The following is an 18,215-nucleotide window of genomic DNA, read 5'->3' on the forward strand; positions in this document are numbered from 1 at the left end:
TTACATGTGAGAATTGTTTTAAAACTACATTCAGTGAAACTACTTTGCTTATATGAATAAGTTTATAAGTATTTTTATCTCATTATGTAGTAAAAACTTATTGATATGATAATACATTTGATCTATAACTTTTAAATTTAATTAACCTTTTGTAAGTACAGTCGCCAACAGATATATCAGAGCGGCCAAGGCGCTCACAAATATCTGAACACGCCTCTATTGTCAAGGCGCTAGAGTGCGTATTCAGATATTTTTGAGCACCTTGGCCGTTTCGATATATCTGATGGCGACTGTACCTATGCAAGTTACTAAGATTATATGTTCAACCTTAAAAACAAAATGGTGTACAGTCAACAGCAGAAGTTGCTAATCGCGCCAGGTGTTCAAAATGGTCTGGACGCGACTTTATTGTTAAGAGAATAAGAGCGTGTCGAGGTTATTTTGAACACCTCGCCCGCTTAGCAACTTCTGCTGCTGACTGTATTACCTACTGTAAGTAAGGTTTCTTTTTCTCAAACACATTTTAATACTTCATATCTAGACAAAAATTTGTAGAAATTAATCAAATTATGTTCTATTCTGAGCTTTTACATTGACTTGAATGTTTTGAAATGTTGTACATTCGCCATCAGATATATTGGAGCGGCCCAGGCGCTCACATATATCTGAACACGCTCAATTGTTATGGCGTTAGAGACTAGAGAGTATGTTAGCCGCTCCGATATATCTGCTGGCGAATGTACCTAAGTAATGCGCCTAGGTATTTAAATTTAATATGAATTTATTGCTTTTATCTATGTTCAATGATTGGTCAAGCTTATTAGCAAGAATGACTTCCAGGATTTGTAAATTTTGTTTACTAACCTCATGCCGCCCAAAGTCCATTACGATGTACATTCCGTTTCAATGGAATTTCAACGCTCATATAAACATACAAAGTAGCATTTCCTATGTCTAAAAATTTTTGAACGAATGAACCCAATTAAAAATACTACTAAATTCAAACTTCTCTAGAGTTAGATCATGTAAAGTCTGCAGCAATTTTGATAGCCCACGCAGTGCAAGTATTATTTTTACGTCATAATTTCATAGAAGTTTGTCGTTTAAAATACCTAACACTTGCACTGCGTGGGCTATCAAAATCTCTGCAGACTTTTCTTGGTCTACCTTTAGCACTAATTTTGTATGGTGAGCGGCACGAGGCTATAGATAGATACAGTCGCCATCAGATATATCGGAGCGGCCAAGGTGTTCACAATATCTGAACACGCACTCTAACGCCTTGACAATAGAGGCGTGTTCAGAACTTCAGATATTTGTGAGCACCTTGGCCGCTCCGATATATCTGATGGCGACTGTACCTTAGTTAGTTAACAAATCAAAAGATCTGCACATTAAGATACGAAGTTAAGTATAATAGGTACATTTTTGTAATTCCAATATTTTATACCTTATTCTTCATATTTATGTATTTTATAACGACCTTGCTATATTGCTACAAATCTTGCATTGTTTAAATATATGAACAGTTGACTAAATGTTACCAGTTTTATCAATATAAATGTCCCCATTAAAATTTGGGCCACCATACCTTATTTTATAAACCATGACCTCAAATCTGTTAAGGAAAATACATTCTCAAGGCCGTACAGTTTTTAAAAACACCACGAGCTTTTAACACCTACAATAGGGCAAAAGTTTAAACTTCCCCTTAAATTTCGCACGCGGGGAGAGAAGGGCATTTTGTAAACGGTCCCGATCGTTCATCTCTGTCTTCCCCGCATGCTCCGTGCTGTTCTGTCTCTTGCGCACGCTCGCGCCGCGCCGGCCGCCGCTCTCGCCTCGACCAACCACTCGCGCGGCGGCTTCGCCCCACAACGGACGCTCGGCTACGTTCCAAACACGAAATCCGCAACCGAAAAAGTTTAACAACTTTCAGTATCGGTTGCCCTGGCCCTTCGTGACACAAAACTCATCCCAAACGTCAAAAACAGTGCAGTGAATACAGTGAAAAGTCTAAAGTGTTGTGTGAGTGAAGTTAACTTTTTTTTGCGATCACAATTTTACCGTTTCAATTGAACGTTACTGTTTCGTTCGATAAAAAAAGCGCGTTTAAAGTCGCGTTCATCGTAAGAGGGCCGTATATGGTTAAGTTTATTCTCGGAGGTGAAAGTAGACCTTTGTTAGGTGCATAAGGACGCAGAGCAACAGCTCGCTGCATTTCGCGAGGTGAGTGGCGTTTTGGTTATTTTGCTTTAAATTTACAGTTAACTTTATCGGCGATGTTTTTATTGTTGCGTTCCAATACCTACAGAGATACCGTTGTTTGGCGCCGCTGGTATCAACATGTAAATAAGCAAACACGTATGAAGTGCTGACATTGTGTGCATAGTTTATTTAGTAGATAGCTATTTAATAAGCCACACGCGTACGATGATACAAGTATTACAACTCAATTCAGAATCGCCACGTTATCGTGTGCGTTCGCAAATTTAAAACATTTCGTGCTGCGAATGCACTTTCCATTCGCAGCATTCCGCGTCGTTACATTTCAAATGTGGAACGTGAATGAACTAGTGTTCTATTTTCGAAATGTTTTCGTTCAAAAACCGTATCGTTAACGACGGTAACAGCTGAACGTTTGAAACTATGGTGCCATTCATACCATGCACCGGCGACTGTAGGTCAGTGCCCTGTACCCTACCTGTTGACTCCCTGCCAAGCCGGTTTGCCCACTGCCGGCGGTCAAACTGAAAAAATATGTCAGGTTTCTGAACTGACATTGACTAATAAATGGTTTGTTTTTGTACGCATAACGTCTGCTCGGACGACTTCGCATTATGTCAGCCGAAAAACCTGAATGATGACCAAGCAGGCGTCAAAAGTCATTAACACGTTTTGATTTGAAGAAATACTTTATCACAGTTAGACATTAAAACATCGTAAACATTCCTTAGATAATTGAAAATGGTAAAGGTTTTTTTCGGGAAATGCCCTGAGCAAAAACGGATGTGGCTGTCAAGAAGATGATTTAAGCCCCATTCAAAAAAAGTATTTAGGGAAACCCCTGTCCATAGATGACAAATTGTGAGACCATAGATAATAGCCCCAAAACGTTTTATGACGGTTATCTACGGAACACAATGGAGGAGAAATGTACAATTTCTATTCATAGCTTAGTATAACATTTTGTTACAACCATAACAGCAATGAAAGCGTTACTAACACAAGTTATGTTAATTTAGTTATAATGAACGCCTAATTGTTTTTTAATAGCAAGTTTATTGACTTCCTCAGTTACTTTTCTAATCATTGGAAGTGCCTTTAAAAGCCTGTTATCGAAATAACCTACCTATTGACAACCATTACTTTAAACTAGTTTTCAGAACGAATGATTGATGTCTTCGCCGCACTCGGTTTCAAAAACGTGCGTTCTAATTTAAGAACGAAATAGAAAAAAACCTGAACAAACAGTTTTTTGTTTGACCTTGAACAACTGTATGTTTGATTACCGACAACTTTCGAAGACACCTCTTTCCAAAGTTATCTTCGTGTCTTAAAAGGACTTGTATCCAGGACCATAACTTACTTTAGAAAAAAAGTTTGAAAGCGCTCTCTATGTTTTGTGTATCGTGAGCAAAATGCTTGTTCCTATTTGCTCGAGATGGTTTCCCCAAGGGACGCAGAACTTGCTAAGTGATGTACAACACACGGAGGGATGTGGTACATTTCGTTTTTATAATTCAGACCATTGTACTCGTATGTTTCTTTCTGAAACAGTGTTATTTTCGAGGTTTCAAAAGCTTTGTACGCCTCAGGAGATTCATTTGTGTATTTGCATTTGGAACTTTGTTTTATTTATAAAATCAAGAAAATTGGGTTATAAACTTCTGGAAAACTGGCGTCTTTCCTGTGAACATAATAAAAGTTTGATAAAAGTTAACAATTCGATTTGGGTACATTTTACTAAGCTTTCAGCATACAACTTTCGAGTAGTTTTGACGTAAAGCCAGTAAAGGTCCAGTTAGAAAATTATTCTAAAAGGTTTTTGACTTTGTATCTTATTAATGACGGATCGGAATTTTCCGATTAACTTTGGCCAACCCTTAACATCTCTTAATGGTTGTCTTACAAGACGTAAAATCGTATTAATATGTCTACTTGACAAATTTCGAGGAGTGCCGCAATAACTCCGGATGGCCTAGGCGTGAAAGAAGACGCTTGTTCAATTCCTGCACTGAGCACAAGGCTTGATCGCTTTATTTCATATATAAATTAATCTACTTCATTTTATATCCACATAAACTCCTTACAACTAACCCGATCTCGCCATCCTTGTTCTATTTCCGAACCTAAGTCTGGCTCGATCTGTCGCAGCAGGATTTAGCTCTTCTACAAAATTCAAAAGCACTTCCTTCACTACACTTGCTATTTTTAAGCTTGATGTTTGATCCTGATTTAGTATTTGGTTTAATTTAAAAGCCTTTCTAAACTTAGTCGTTTTCATTTAAACTTATTCTTTTTCTAAAGTTATGGTAAGTACCTACTTATGGTCTTGGATACGTCCTTTAAACTTATATAGATCTCACCTCAAGTCTATCGAGACGAGAACAATGTGGTCCTTTGTGATTGTTTCTTTCTTTTCTTGGGTAAACTCTGACTACGGTATCTTTGCACAAACTTGGCAGAAAGAACGCATAGGTACATTAATATCCCTATGAACTCTATACTTGACGTATCACTTGGCATGAAAACTGGTTTCCGACTCTAGCTACTAATTAGTAGGTATGTAACTAGGTATCACATAGGTATCTCATAAATCGATATGTACTTATGTGAGTCATGTGTCATGTGGGCTGAGTGGGCTTGGTCTATCTAGAATAATTCATTAATTACTGCTTAGCGACACAAATGTACCTACAGTTGAAAATATGTCATGTAATCATCCGTTTTCCACATCAAGATAAAGTCAAACCGAACCGAACCATATCCTGAAATGAATTCTAAAATGGAGTTATTGTATGAAATGGTTAAAATCTAAGATCTGGCCACACCAAATACATAATATGTACTTGCAATCCATACATTAATTTAGCATCTACTGTTATTAGCGGATGTGTTAGTAAAGGAATTCTTTCCCTCAAGTTTCATAGCGTTTATCATCAACAACTATACACATCCGTTAGCAAAATGGATGTTTTTTAACCACTGTTTTATGTTTTTCAACAACGCTAGTTCAGGGCATTGACATGTTTAAAACAGGATGCGGGGTGTTGGGGGTTTGGTAATCCGATAGTCACTTGTCTGATCGATAGCTCGGTTTCTCCACTACCTATTTAAAAAAAAGTCGAGACTTGTGTGACGGTCTGACGGTTCTAAAATGGTATAATTTATGGAGTGCCTGTTATTTTAAGGGGTGGGTATTTATTTTAGGAACTTTGGAAGATTATGAAAACTGTTTTTGTTTGCTGCATCTAGAATTAAAAAGTACTTAAAGTTATTTTCATTAACTCACACATTCAAACGTTTTGAGAATACGGTTGCTTTGGGTCTATCAAAGGTCTGCTTACCACTTATTTCACTTCAGAGTCTTCAGACTCCTCAGATTGTTGGTAAAGAAGAATTTCGGTGATTTTCTAGTAGAAGGTAAAATCTCACACAAAAATAGACATAAGACATAACGCGAACGCTCTTCACGCTATCGAATGAAATTTACACTAAGGGGGTTCTGTAAAATTCAGGTGTAACTACACTATCAGTACAGTTTAACGCAATCGGAAAACTCCAACAGGTGTTCCATAAACACGCACAATGACAGACGTCACGGCAGTGGAATGTCTATCAAACCTTAGCAACTTAACTAACCATAGGTGTACCTTATGCCTTTACATTAAGGTTTATAATAATTCAGTTAACATTGTGGATGATAGCACTGACAGTAACACTCTTAATTGATCGTTGATGTGCTTTATGTCTTTATATTAAGGTCTAATTCAGGTCAGTTAATTGTGGACGATATGTGAATGAGGCGTTATTGGAGTCTTCTTTCATTGTTTTGTTTCGGTATCCGGTAATTGTAGATGCCTTGGATTATAACGGAATTGCTTTGTTTTGGGTGTTTAATTGACTTTGAGGTATTAGGGACACGGGTAGAAGTCAGAAGTCACAGAGTACAGATTGCCGAATAACTTAATTCGTAATAAAGGGACTGACGTGTATTTCTATTATAAAAACAATTTCTTCCCAGTTGAATATTCGTCTTTATAAACAAATTTAAACCGTTTTCGCAAGAAATCATCACAAGGAATCAAACAAATGAATTCTGATTTTACGTCTCTCGGTATAATATTCAAAATCGGCTTTCACACAATCCAATTAGACACGAATTGAACCGAAGTTGTACAATTTCATTAAACAAAAATGTTCATAGTCACCTTTTCAAGGCTGTCTGTAGTGAAAACCTTTATGTAATCAGAGAAATTGCACATACCTACTGGTATTGTGTTGAATTTTAATTTTTACAATTGTTACCCAATGCGTTAGTCGTTGCTGTATGGTCATTTTTAGTGTACCGCACAAAACTTTGTTCGCGGTACACTTATAGTTGGTCAAAACAATTTGTAATAAGAACCAGGAAAACTATATTCATCCTTTTCTCTTGGGTGCTAGTACTAGTGTAAGACAAAGATAGTATCTCTATCATTTGACAAACTATATTTCGGTAATGAAATCCAAATTCGGAGTTCGGAGACGTAACTGTCCAGTAGTCCAGTACCTATATATTTTCTTAAAAAATATGCTGTGTCAACTTTGCTTGAGAGTCGGAGTGACTCAGTCATATTGGTTTCATTCTATTAGAATCCTTTTTTTTCCTTTATTTAGAGAACATAGTCATATTAGCTTAGCTTAGCCCTTATGATCTAGAATAGCGTAAAATAGAAATTCACCCGTTTTCAATGCCCGTGAGTGTATTCTTTTCTGTATAATAGAACGCTCAAAGGCGAAGACATAGATAGGGTTGTCGACTTGACGTGATAAATGATAAAACTCCGCCGCGCACATTATTGCCAAATGTCATGATTTACGGGAGAGCCGTATATTACGGGCTTTCTCGGATCTACTCGTGACTTTATACCTAATAAATATTGTGTTGTGCTAGTTTTCGCTTTTCGGTGACGGCAAAAACCGTGAGGAAACCTGAGGGTGAGGGCCTACCGCGAAAACCGAAATTCGCAAATTGCGGGGATCTCTCTCTTTTACTCCAATCTAATTAGACTAATTAGAATTTCGATTTTCGGGGTTATAGCCCTGGGGCCAAATTCGACACGTACAACTGTCAGATTTCGCATCCACGTCAAATCAACAGTTGATTTTATTGCATACTGAGTGTTGATTCCATCAACGGTGGATAATATCATTTGCTACAACCAAAACTCAACTCTAAACTAAGGGTGGTTCGGTTTAGTTTGCTTGTCACCCTAACTGTGGATTGTTAATGTCAAATTTTGACATTGTACGTATTCGAGAACTTATGATTTTTCCCACATCAACGGAAGATCAACACGATACGTCAAACGTCGCTTGTCGAATAGGGGTCCTGTTCACAACCTGTTCGAAATTCGATCTTCGTTTTCAAATTACACACGGACTCATAAGTAACGCATTGCATGCGCGTGCGTCGCGATAATTGTGCGTCTACTAGGGCATGCTCCCGGGAATTCCCGGTTCTCATATTCCCGGGAATTCCCGGGAAATTTATGGTGTCAAAAGAACCGGTACTGAAGACCCGGTACCGGTACTTCCCGGTTCTCATCATATGACTATTTATTCCAATTTCAATAGTAGTAATGTTTTAGTACTTTAGCTCGGGACATTATTTAACATTTAATAATGGTGCTATGAAACGGGGGACCCAAATAACCCGACAAACTAGCCTAGTAAAGTAGGCATTCGTGCAGGCAGGCCGTGCCGTCATATCTATAGTGCTGAGTGCATCGACTACGCTACGGCCGTGTGGCTCGGCCCAGGCGGAGGCAATGTGTGCCGGTTAATTTCGTAAAATAGGTTGGTAAGGTTGGAACGCCAATTACCTATTAAGTCTTTGTTGTTAATAAAATATGTAATTTATTAATTCTTATGCAATTATTTATATGAAAATAAGTCATTCATAAAGATTGTACGCTAACAAAAACAATTTCTTAAAAGTAATCAAAAGATGACTCGAGAACCGGGAAGAACCGGGAATCCCGGTTCCGGCCATGCCCAGAACCGGGAAATGAAATTCTTGGTACCGGGACCGGTACTGCATGCCCTAGCGTCTACGCATGTATTTACATGTAACGCAACGCTTTCTTCACACCGTTACCTCATGGGTCTAGGGCATTAACCCTTTAAGAGGGGATAACGCAAAATTTCTGTTTTATATTGAATTTATACACGTTTAATCAAGGGCAAATGATATGAAAAATTCATACTAAACTATATTTGCGAGGGCATCTGAGCAACGTTAAAAGGTTAAAGTTAGCTCGATAGAAAAAAATCATGAAAACGTGTTTAAATTCCATTTACATATTTCAAATTGTATATCGTTACCCTGCATACGATAGCAAGCAATATAATTTTAGCATAAATAGCTAATGACATAGCATAATTTAAACAGAAGTATAAGATATTAAGGAAAGACAAAAAAATAATAAAAACATGCGCGATCGAGAATTCCTCCGTCGCGCGCCTTGATAAATAAATATGTACTCTCATTAAGCATTAACATAACATAGGGAAGTTTATAGAAGCTATTCTGACGTTTGTTTAATCCACTCGTATCCTGCCCTATTTCCAGCCCCCCATTTCCGTTAGTACTTTAGTACTTTACCCAATAGTTAGGTCTCAACTTTTTTAACAAACCCACGCGTGCCCTAACTCACAACAAAGCTTACCAACATATATATACACATGTAGAAAACCTTGTTCCTTTAACAAAGGGTATTTTATTGCATGGCCTGATCTCAAAATATATTGGTTATGTTTGACCAACTTTTCTGCAGCCTATAAACGCTTTAACTCATTGACATACAGTTTATTATCGCTTGTATGGCGCATGTGATTGTTGTTCGAATCGAACATTTAAACAAAACACTGTCGATACTACACATCTGGCAGCGCATTCCTATCGATCATCAAGAGCGAGCGAGTCGACTGTTCAGTACAACCAGCGTAATTAAGACTTCGACTCCTACCAACTATTGAGTTGTCGAACAGTGCACTTATACTGGTTATATAGGTACAGCGCTGGATTCGCGTGCAATCGGTAAGCGGTTACAATAACATACGCACTGTTTAAATAAGTAAATTCATTGTTCTTGGTCCTTATACGTTTTGCGCTTGAAACCGTTACATTAAATACAACCTAAGTAGTATAGAAGAAGGTCCATATTTGTTTGAGAAGAAGTTTGCGAGAACAAAGGCAGTTTTATTTAGGGTTAATATATCACGTAAAGATTGAAAGCACGTGCGGATTGCACAATTATTAATGGATAGGTATATTATATTTAATTGCTATTGCAAAAGATTCTTCGATTCCATTTAATTATACAAATATCAGATAATTTCCTTATGCGTCACTGACTTTTCTCATTATACCGCCATCTTGAACACTTGGTGGTTTAAGATCTGCAGCTGACTTTATATGGCCGACAATTATATGTATAAGCACACTGACACTCAAATCTCAACTTTACCCCAAACTATTAGGTTCTAATTTGCAGTGAACATATCCCAAAACTCCTGATGACGTCATTTGCGGTCTATAGTCAGATTACGTAACAAGCATGTCATTGATGTCGATTATTGGGTTACAAGGGTCATAAAATGGTGGGTTCAGATAAGTAAAGGGAGCTATTCTAAGAATTTAAGTTAACACGAGCCTAGCCTCATACAATCGAAATTATGCTCTCATTTTATGGTCAGTCCTATATTTATTTTTCTATAATCAAATGTTCGTTTAGGTGAGGCTATTATTTGAATGTTGTAAAATGGAAGAAAAAACGTGAACCAAACAAAAAAAATGGTGAGTAATCCATACTTATATTACTTATTATCTTTAACTACTGTCGCGCCCCTCCTGTGCGAGACCCACAGAACCTATAGAACCTAGCAGAAACTTGGTGTGGAAAGTTTGAGGCCCGGGGAAGGACTTAGTGCTCGAGTAGAGTAGACTAGCAAGCGCAGCGTAGGACGTCCACCCACAAGATGGACTGACGACCTTGTTAAGGTCGCCGGAAGACGCTGGATGCGGGTCGCTTCCAACCGGCACGTATGGAGATCCAAGGGGGAGGCCTATGTTCAGTAGTGGACGTCTTATGGCTGAGATGATGATGATGAAGGACTTAGGACAGGCGTGTCTCACTCCGCGATTTCTAAAAGTACATCCGTTCGGCCCCAATTTTGGGGATTGCCATAAGCCGCGCGTGGCGCTGTCGCCACCTGGCGGCCATATCTGTGCTGATCGTAACAGACGCGTTTTGTTAGAGAGTGAGTCTTCTGTACTTAGTACTATTATTTGTTCTGTGTGTGTGTATACATGTAGTGTGTAGGATAGTTTTTACCAATCATCATCATCAATCCACGCAGACGAAGTCGCGGGCATAAAGTTATTCTTTACGTACTTATTAAATTTGTGGACCATACTTGTAGCAGGTAAGGTAAACGTACTGTTGCTCGACGCGGTACCAGTACATGTCATCTTGAAACTTAAGTCATTGTCAATAGAGGTGACAGCCAGGTGTCATCTATTGGGCTTGTCGCATGTCGAGCACTTAGTACGTTTAAGTACCTTACTAGACTATACTCGGATGGTTTTACGGTACCCAAATTTAAAATACCAATGGCAGAGTGTCCAAGTTATTTACGTTATACGTCCGTCACGTCCGTTCCCGTAATATTTAATTCAGATCCAGAATAAATTGGGGACTCGTCCCGTGACCCCTGAACTTTGGCGGGTCCTTATTTCAGGGGTACTTTTTTTAATACGACTGATGGCTGTCACAGGGCTCTCGTTATTCTCACTCCACTATCTTGCAGGCGAACGTCAAAAACAAGTAAATAAAAAAAACCGGCAAAGTGCGAGTCGGAATCGCGCACGAAGGGTTCCGTACCATTACGCAAAAAACGGCAAAATAATCACGTTTATTGCATGGCAGCCCTACTTAAATATTTAATATTTATTATATTCTGTTTTTAGTATTCTGTGTTTTGTTGTTATAGCGGCAACTGCCTAGCTATCACGGTTCATGAGGTACAGCCTGGTAAAAGATCAGCACGGAAGAAATAATGAAATCCTTCGAGCAACACCGGCTTCCGACACATATCTAATCCATATCGTTTCAAGATCTATTAATTGACGTATCTTAAAGTTCGAATGGACCGTGAGTGGTTTCTTCGATGTTGCTTATGTCCAAGTGTGATCTCTTCCCATCAGGCGGTACATCTGCTTGTTTGCTGACACTAAATAAAATATTGGTTTTCTTAAGGCAAAGGCTCGCCTGTTTTCAGTAAGCGATGGTAACTAAACTGAATAAGTAGAGCTCAGGGACTGGGTGTTTATGAATATTCAAAGTTTCCTGCAAATTTCTAGGTCAGGTGGAATTGAGACGGTTCTGTGACAAAACGGGATCATTGGAGGTGAAATATTTGTACAAGTACAGTGCGACATAATATAGTAAAAATAAAGATTTATTTAAGTGAGTAGAATGTGTTGTTTATACAAAAAAATATAAACTACGTAAAACTACAACTAACTATACAACATAAACCAAAATTAAACATAAAGAGAATTAATGAGGGCGCCACGTGCTTCGTAACTGTCATATTTTTGACGTAAAACATGACAACAATTTAGTATGGAATTCTTTTAGTTCAATTTTATTTGATTTCTACTATTTTATGTCGCTATACCTTCCATATGGTCTATCGCGCTTTCATTCTGACTTCCATCCCGTTACTACCCAAGTACTCACCCTTGAGGGATGATTTCCGGATTTAAAAGTATCCTATCTGTTACTACTTATTAAGAGGGGGATAACGCAAAATTTTCATTTCAAAGATCTCATAATCACAAATACAACGATAAGTTCATCCACAGACTATTTTTATAGTATACATGATAAGACAAGGGGAGAGGCGTTTGCCCATCAGTGGGACACCATAAAGGGCTAAAAAAACGTTTTGACGACCGGTCTGGCCTAGTGGGCAGTGACCCTGCCTGTGAACTGTGAAGCCGATGCTCCTGGGTTTGAATCCCGGTAAGGGCATTTATTTGTGTGATGAGCACAGATACCTATTTGTTCCTGAGTCATGGTTGTTTTCTATGTATTTAACTATTTATATATTACATATATCGTTGTCTGAGTACCCACAACACAAGCCTTCTTGAGCTTACTGTGGGGCTTAGTCAATTTGTGTAAAAATGTCCTACATTATTTATTTATTTATAAGCTAGGTACTTCAGAATACTTAATAAGACCCGCTCATATATTTTTCATTCAAACCTTACTAATAGCTTAATATGTCTGTAACCTTATTCGATATCTTAAAGACCCAATAACATTATCTGTCCATAGAATAGTCCCTTTTCCAATATTTTATCATGTTCCCTCAATTATACCGATGCTTCAATTCCCTAACGGTTGGTTTTAAATTTAACTTTATCAAGCTCGTAACTTAACAGCTTGCTTTTAGAAAAATAAACTTTAAAGATGCAGCATAAGGTTTATATTTGTAGTTGAAATGTAACGGTGATAAGAGTTTTGGTATGATTGAAGTCGGGAGCTTTTTATCGTAGAGACATAAAAATATGATGAGTTCGACTGTAATAGCTGGGTAAAGGGTATTTTTAGCGCTCTTAGGTTTTATTGGATGACTTCATTTCCCGGATTATTTGAGTTTAGAGCGTTAAAAATATTGATGTCTGAGAGACTGTTCTATCGTCTTAAGTATTTATTTTGAAAACAAATTGTGTCCTTGAGTTCAGCTTAAAATATTTTTTTTTTGTCTTTTTTTGGGTTTTCAAAATATAGGTACCTACATTTCAGCTTGGTTAAAGGCCTGTGCACACCGGCTGCGTGTGCGTGACGTGCACGTGCACGTGCGGCGTTGTAGTATAAAGATCCTTATGAGAGATGGCACACCGCTTGCGTGACGTGTGCGCGTACGGCTCCAACATTTTAGCGCACGCACACGCGCACGTCACGCAAGCCGGTGTGGCTCGGCCTTAATAACCTTCTAATATTAAACGAAAGCAACTGTCTGTCGGTCTGTCTGTTACCTTATCAGGCTTAAATCGCTGAACCGGTGTGGATAAAATAAAAATAATAGAGGATTTGATCAGAAAATTTGATATGAAAACATATTGACCGCTACGATACGATATAATCTAACAGCTACTGTACAGTCACCTGCAATAATATGTTAATGTTACTCTTCGAAGGCCGCAAAAATATGTGACACGCTCGTATGTTATGACTGTACAAATAAGATCATATGAGTGAATTGCAAAAAAATTGTACGTAATCAAGCGCAGTTAAGAAGCTGTGATTATTAGTCTCAACTTAATTGATTCATTTGTGTTTTGAATATTAACTATGTAAATTGTATTTATTTTACTTTTGTTCGTACACATATAAGTCTTTCATGCATCTAACTTAAACTTAAAGAGAAATGGCTTAACTGTAGTAACACAATGGAATCAATTAACTTTAGACTAATTACAGGTGCTTAACTATGTACAATTTTTTTGCAATTCACTCATATTATTGCAGTTGACGTTACTAGGCACATCCGATATTATCCTTTTTCCTTCACAAATGGAACAAAGATGAGAAGCTCCCAGGAGGGTTCTCAAAATGTGGGCCAAGGGCGTTGTGCCCAAGGATGCCGTCAGCAGTTATCCATTTATCGACCCTATTACAATGGAATAAAGATTACCTAGGATCAGAATTACTGTTACATTATGGAACCGCGTAACGACATTAAGGGCTATAATGGTGGTCGTCCTGATGTTTGCGTGGCACTAAACTAACGTACTTAAAGTAACAGCTAGCAACTTAACATAACTGTAGCCTTACCACGAGTTTGACACTGACATATTCGCTAACGTGCGCGTAACGCACTAATATGCCAGTACGAGCGAGATGTATATAGTTCGTTTTTTTTAGCATTAGAAAATGTAAACAATCTTGATGTGTCTTTTAATTGAAAAACACATTTTAAAAATAATTTACGGCAAATATGTAACAATTATGAATCTATTACGATCATTTATATTCTTCTGCTTTCATAATAGTAATAGTTTTTAATTTTTAAAAAGCGTTTTTGAATTAAAAGACTTGTCAAAATCGCTCACCTTCTTACAAGTTCTTTCTAATGCTAAAAAACCGGGCAAGTGCGAGTCGGACTCGCGCACGAAGGGTTCCGCACCACAATGCAAAAAAAACAAAAACAAAAAAAAAGCAAAAAAAAACGGTCACCCATCCAAGTACTGACCCCGCCCGACGTTGCTTAACTTTGGTCAAAAATCACGTTTGTTGTATGGGAGCCCCATTTAAATCTTTATTTTATTCTGTTTTTAGTATTTGTTGTTATAGCGGCAACAGAAATACATAATCTGTGAAAATTTCAACTGTCTAGCTATCACGGTTCGTGAGATACAGCCTGGTGACAGACGGACGGACGGACAGCGAAGTCTTAGTAATAGGGTCCCGTTTTACCCTTTGGGTACGGAACCCTAAAAAACGAACTATAGGTTGGGAAGTATTAAGTTACGCAGATGACAATGTCAAACTCGCGGTACTTGCCTAACCTAAGGCTCGATTATGATGATTGGCTTGGTGCCTAGCCGAGATGACAATCATCTTGGCTAGTTCCCCTTATGTATCTCCCGTCTTCGATCTTTAAAAGACCATTCTACTCATAGGTAACTTCGACTAACTCCCGAATCTAGCCAAAACATGCTCTGAGTCTCAGAGAGCCAAAACAGGCTCAGGAAAATAACATGCTCTGAGTCACAACTCGCCTGTAATAAGATTACTAACCCTTATACTTAGAAAAAGTTAACTTTATACTATTTTCCTTCGATTTAAGCCCTTATTCCCGCGCGAAACTGTCATCCAATTGTCATAAAAGAGCTTAACTTGGTTAGATGTTTATATGACTTACGTCATTTTCGTAACAAGATCAGGAGCCTTAGATGACGTGTCGTATCCTGAAAATTACACTAGCCTACGAGATTATTTGACAACCATCATAAAGAGATCTTCACGTACGTATATTTGTTAACTAACATGATGCCACATTTTATCTGGTTTTCTATAAGCTTCTAGAATACCTTAAGCTTTATCCGGAAGTTCGCGGTGAAATTGCATGTTTTCTTTTCTTATATCCGTGGGAATCCTGTTGTCAGAATAAAAGAAATGGGTATTTGGATTATAGTATTTTGCGGTCTTGGGATTTTGCCGGATTTTGTATGGATTCCTATTTGACGTTAGATTAGTATATAAGTCTTCCCTCTTTAGGTAAAGGTAATTGGTTCCGGTATTAATCAGGTAGGAAGTAATTAGTTACTTAATTCTTCTGCTTTCATAAGTAAGTTTTTGATTTTTAAAAAGCGTTTTTCAATTAAAAGACTTCAAGATCGCTTACCTTCTTGCAAGTCCTTTCTAATGCTAAAAAAACGAACTATATGTGCTAATTTCGGTATGTAAAATACATAGGTACCATACGGCCAGTGATGGTGAGCTTCTCCAGACTGCCTGGTCCTGTTTAAAACGACGTGAGAAACCGTAAAATTAACTGAATGTTAGGTTAGGTAGGATTGATGATTAAAAAAAAAACAAAAAAAAAGTTAGGATTGATGATTGATTGATGTTCCTAAGAAAGCGTAAAGGCTGACTCAAAGACCGGGCCGTGTCCGGGCCGGAGCTTCCAGCGCATCGTTTTCTATGGAAAACATAACGTGATCACCTGTAATGTCATAGAAAAGTAAGCTCCGGAAGTAACGCTACGTCTTACGTAGGCGAACAACGCGCGAACGCGGCGCGGCGCGGCGCGGCGAAAGCGGCCGCCGCCGCGCCGCGCCGCGCCGCGCCGCCTGACATTCGCGTGCAAATCGCGCCGCACCGCGTTCGCAACGAGATCGCTTACGTAGGACACTTCTATGGGCATCAAAGGATTGATTTCGCCGCGCCGCGCCGCGCCGCGTTCGCGCGTTGTTCGCCTACGTAAGACGTAGCGTAAGGCCCGGACACGTCCTGGTCTAACGTGAGTCATCCTTGTCGAAACAGCCTTAGGTAATAATCTAAAACCAGTGCTAGATTGTCCAAAACAGACGCAATAGTAGCAGGAGGTACAGTTTTAGACAACTATCGACGCCAGAGCAGTGGATGAGTCATTCGACCGTGACTGGCTGACGGTACTACTTGAACTCGATTGAATTCACAATACATTATATGCAAGTAATCGATATTAAACTTTCGTGAGACATATTTTGACTCCCGAAGGGCCCGAAACATGTTACCAATAGCGACTAAAGAGTCAAGTGAGTGAAACCGTCGTCGACTCGTCGTCTAAACATTATGCAAGTATTATGGCTCCTCTACACGATGGGCCAGCGCCGGCCACTCCAAGGGATGCAGCCATGCGGTAGAATGAGATAGCAATATCACTTGCTCCCTCTAACGCATAAATGCGTCCCTTGGAGTGGCCGGCGCTGGCCCATCTTGTAGAGGAGCCTTTATAAGTAGAGTCTGTGCGGAAGGAGAAGTCGTAGAATGCAGTGGATCCCATACATTTTACGACTCTTCTCGTTCCGCGCAGACTATCGGCAGGATGCAGGAGAGTTGAGAGCACAGAGAGTGTGAGAGCTACACAGACTACAGAGTACTAATCGCAAAAACAGTACCTATTGAATGAATGACTGAATGTGACAAGCGCACGATATTAACCTAAAACAAAAACGTCGAAGAAACTTTTTGGTCCATCTTGCAGTTGGCGGTTCAACTTGCTATGGGTACGAAAAGAATACTAATTTCGAAATCTTGTTGCCAGTACATTTTGTTGTTTATTATGTAAACCTTTACTCATTCATGCATTCAATACTGTTTTTTGCGATAAGTACTCTGTGTAGCTGTGTGTGTAAATCATTCAACTGAATTCTCCTGTCGTTACATATATATACCTTGGATACACAGTTTTAGATAGGCCTAATACCTATACCGGGAAGTAATAAATCTACAATTCAATGTCACGCAACAAATATGGGACATTATCTATGAAAAGGGACCTTACTGTCGATGGCGCTTACGCCGCACAGCGTCGCGCGGCATTGTATTCATATAGGAGCATCATTAATAATGGCATAAGCACCATCGACAATAAGGTCCCTTTTCATAGATAATGTCACATATCTGTTTCCAATCTCGTTTTAATTCCATAATTCCATACAACACGCATATGTCCGTGTACGTTATGTATCACATACACATGTCAATGATATCAATAACTAGCATGTTTATTAATGATCCTTTCAATCGAGATATCTCCGAGTTTCGATAGTAACGCAGCAAACTGCAACAGATCTTGATTGACCGAACTTGATCCTTATGTCTTAGCAGTAAGATTTACTAAAGTTAAAAGTATGGACGCTGTCGTGATGGTATTATGCGTATTAATAAACTGGCACTTCAAGTAGAAATAACTGAGCGGGTGAGGTGTTCAAAATGATCTGTACTAGATCGTATTGTTTTGACAAGTTGTGTTTAGGTGTTAGTTCTTCTGCGACCTGTTCACACTTTAATTAAAGGGCTTTGGAATATTTGCGTCTTGAGGTCATAATGACAGTTGCTTTTGAATAAAAAAACCATAAGTATTTTTCAAATAACTTTGGTACGGTGACAGCTGTCATCTCATACATATCTCGCAAAATTGTATTGAGATGACACCTCTATCACCGTACCCAAGCTAGAAGGTCAAAATCTCCAAAAAAATTAAGTAACAATATATAGAGTTTCTGTTTGAGACAGTGCGAGTTAATATGTGACGTTCCATGGTAAAAGGTACCTTATGGCGGCTGGCGCTTACTTCGCATAGCGCCGCAATAATATTGGAGCGGCGTTAATAATAGTGTAAGCGCCAACCACCATAAGGTACCTTTACCCACGGGACGT

At 38.7% G+C, this 18,215-nt stretch overlaps 1 protein-coding gene across 1 annotated transcript in view; it reads left to right on the top strand.

Moving 5' to 3' along the window:
• The first annotated feature begins 1,849 nt into the window (after positions 1 to 1,849).
• LOC134670635 (uncharacterized) overlaps positions 1,850 to 18,215 on the top strand; it is a 210,625-nt gene continuing 194,259 nt past the window's right edge. Inside the window, exon 1 of the mRNA XM_063528441.1 lies at positions 1,850 to 2,229. The gene's annotated coding sequence lies outside the window, so the exon portion shown is untranslated. The remainder of the gene's footprint in view (positions 2,230 to 18,215) is intronic.

This window comes from Cydia fagiglandana, chromosome 14 (assembly GCF_963556715.1).
Source record: "Cydia fagiglandana chromosome 14, ilCydFagi1.1, whole genome shotgun sequence".
NCBI classification, from domain to species: domain Eukaryota; kingdom Metazoa; phylum Arthropoda; class Insecta; order Lepidoptera; family Tortricidae; genus Cydia; species Cydia fagiglandana.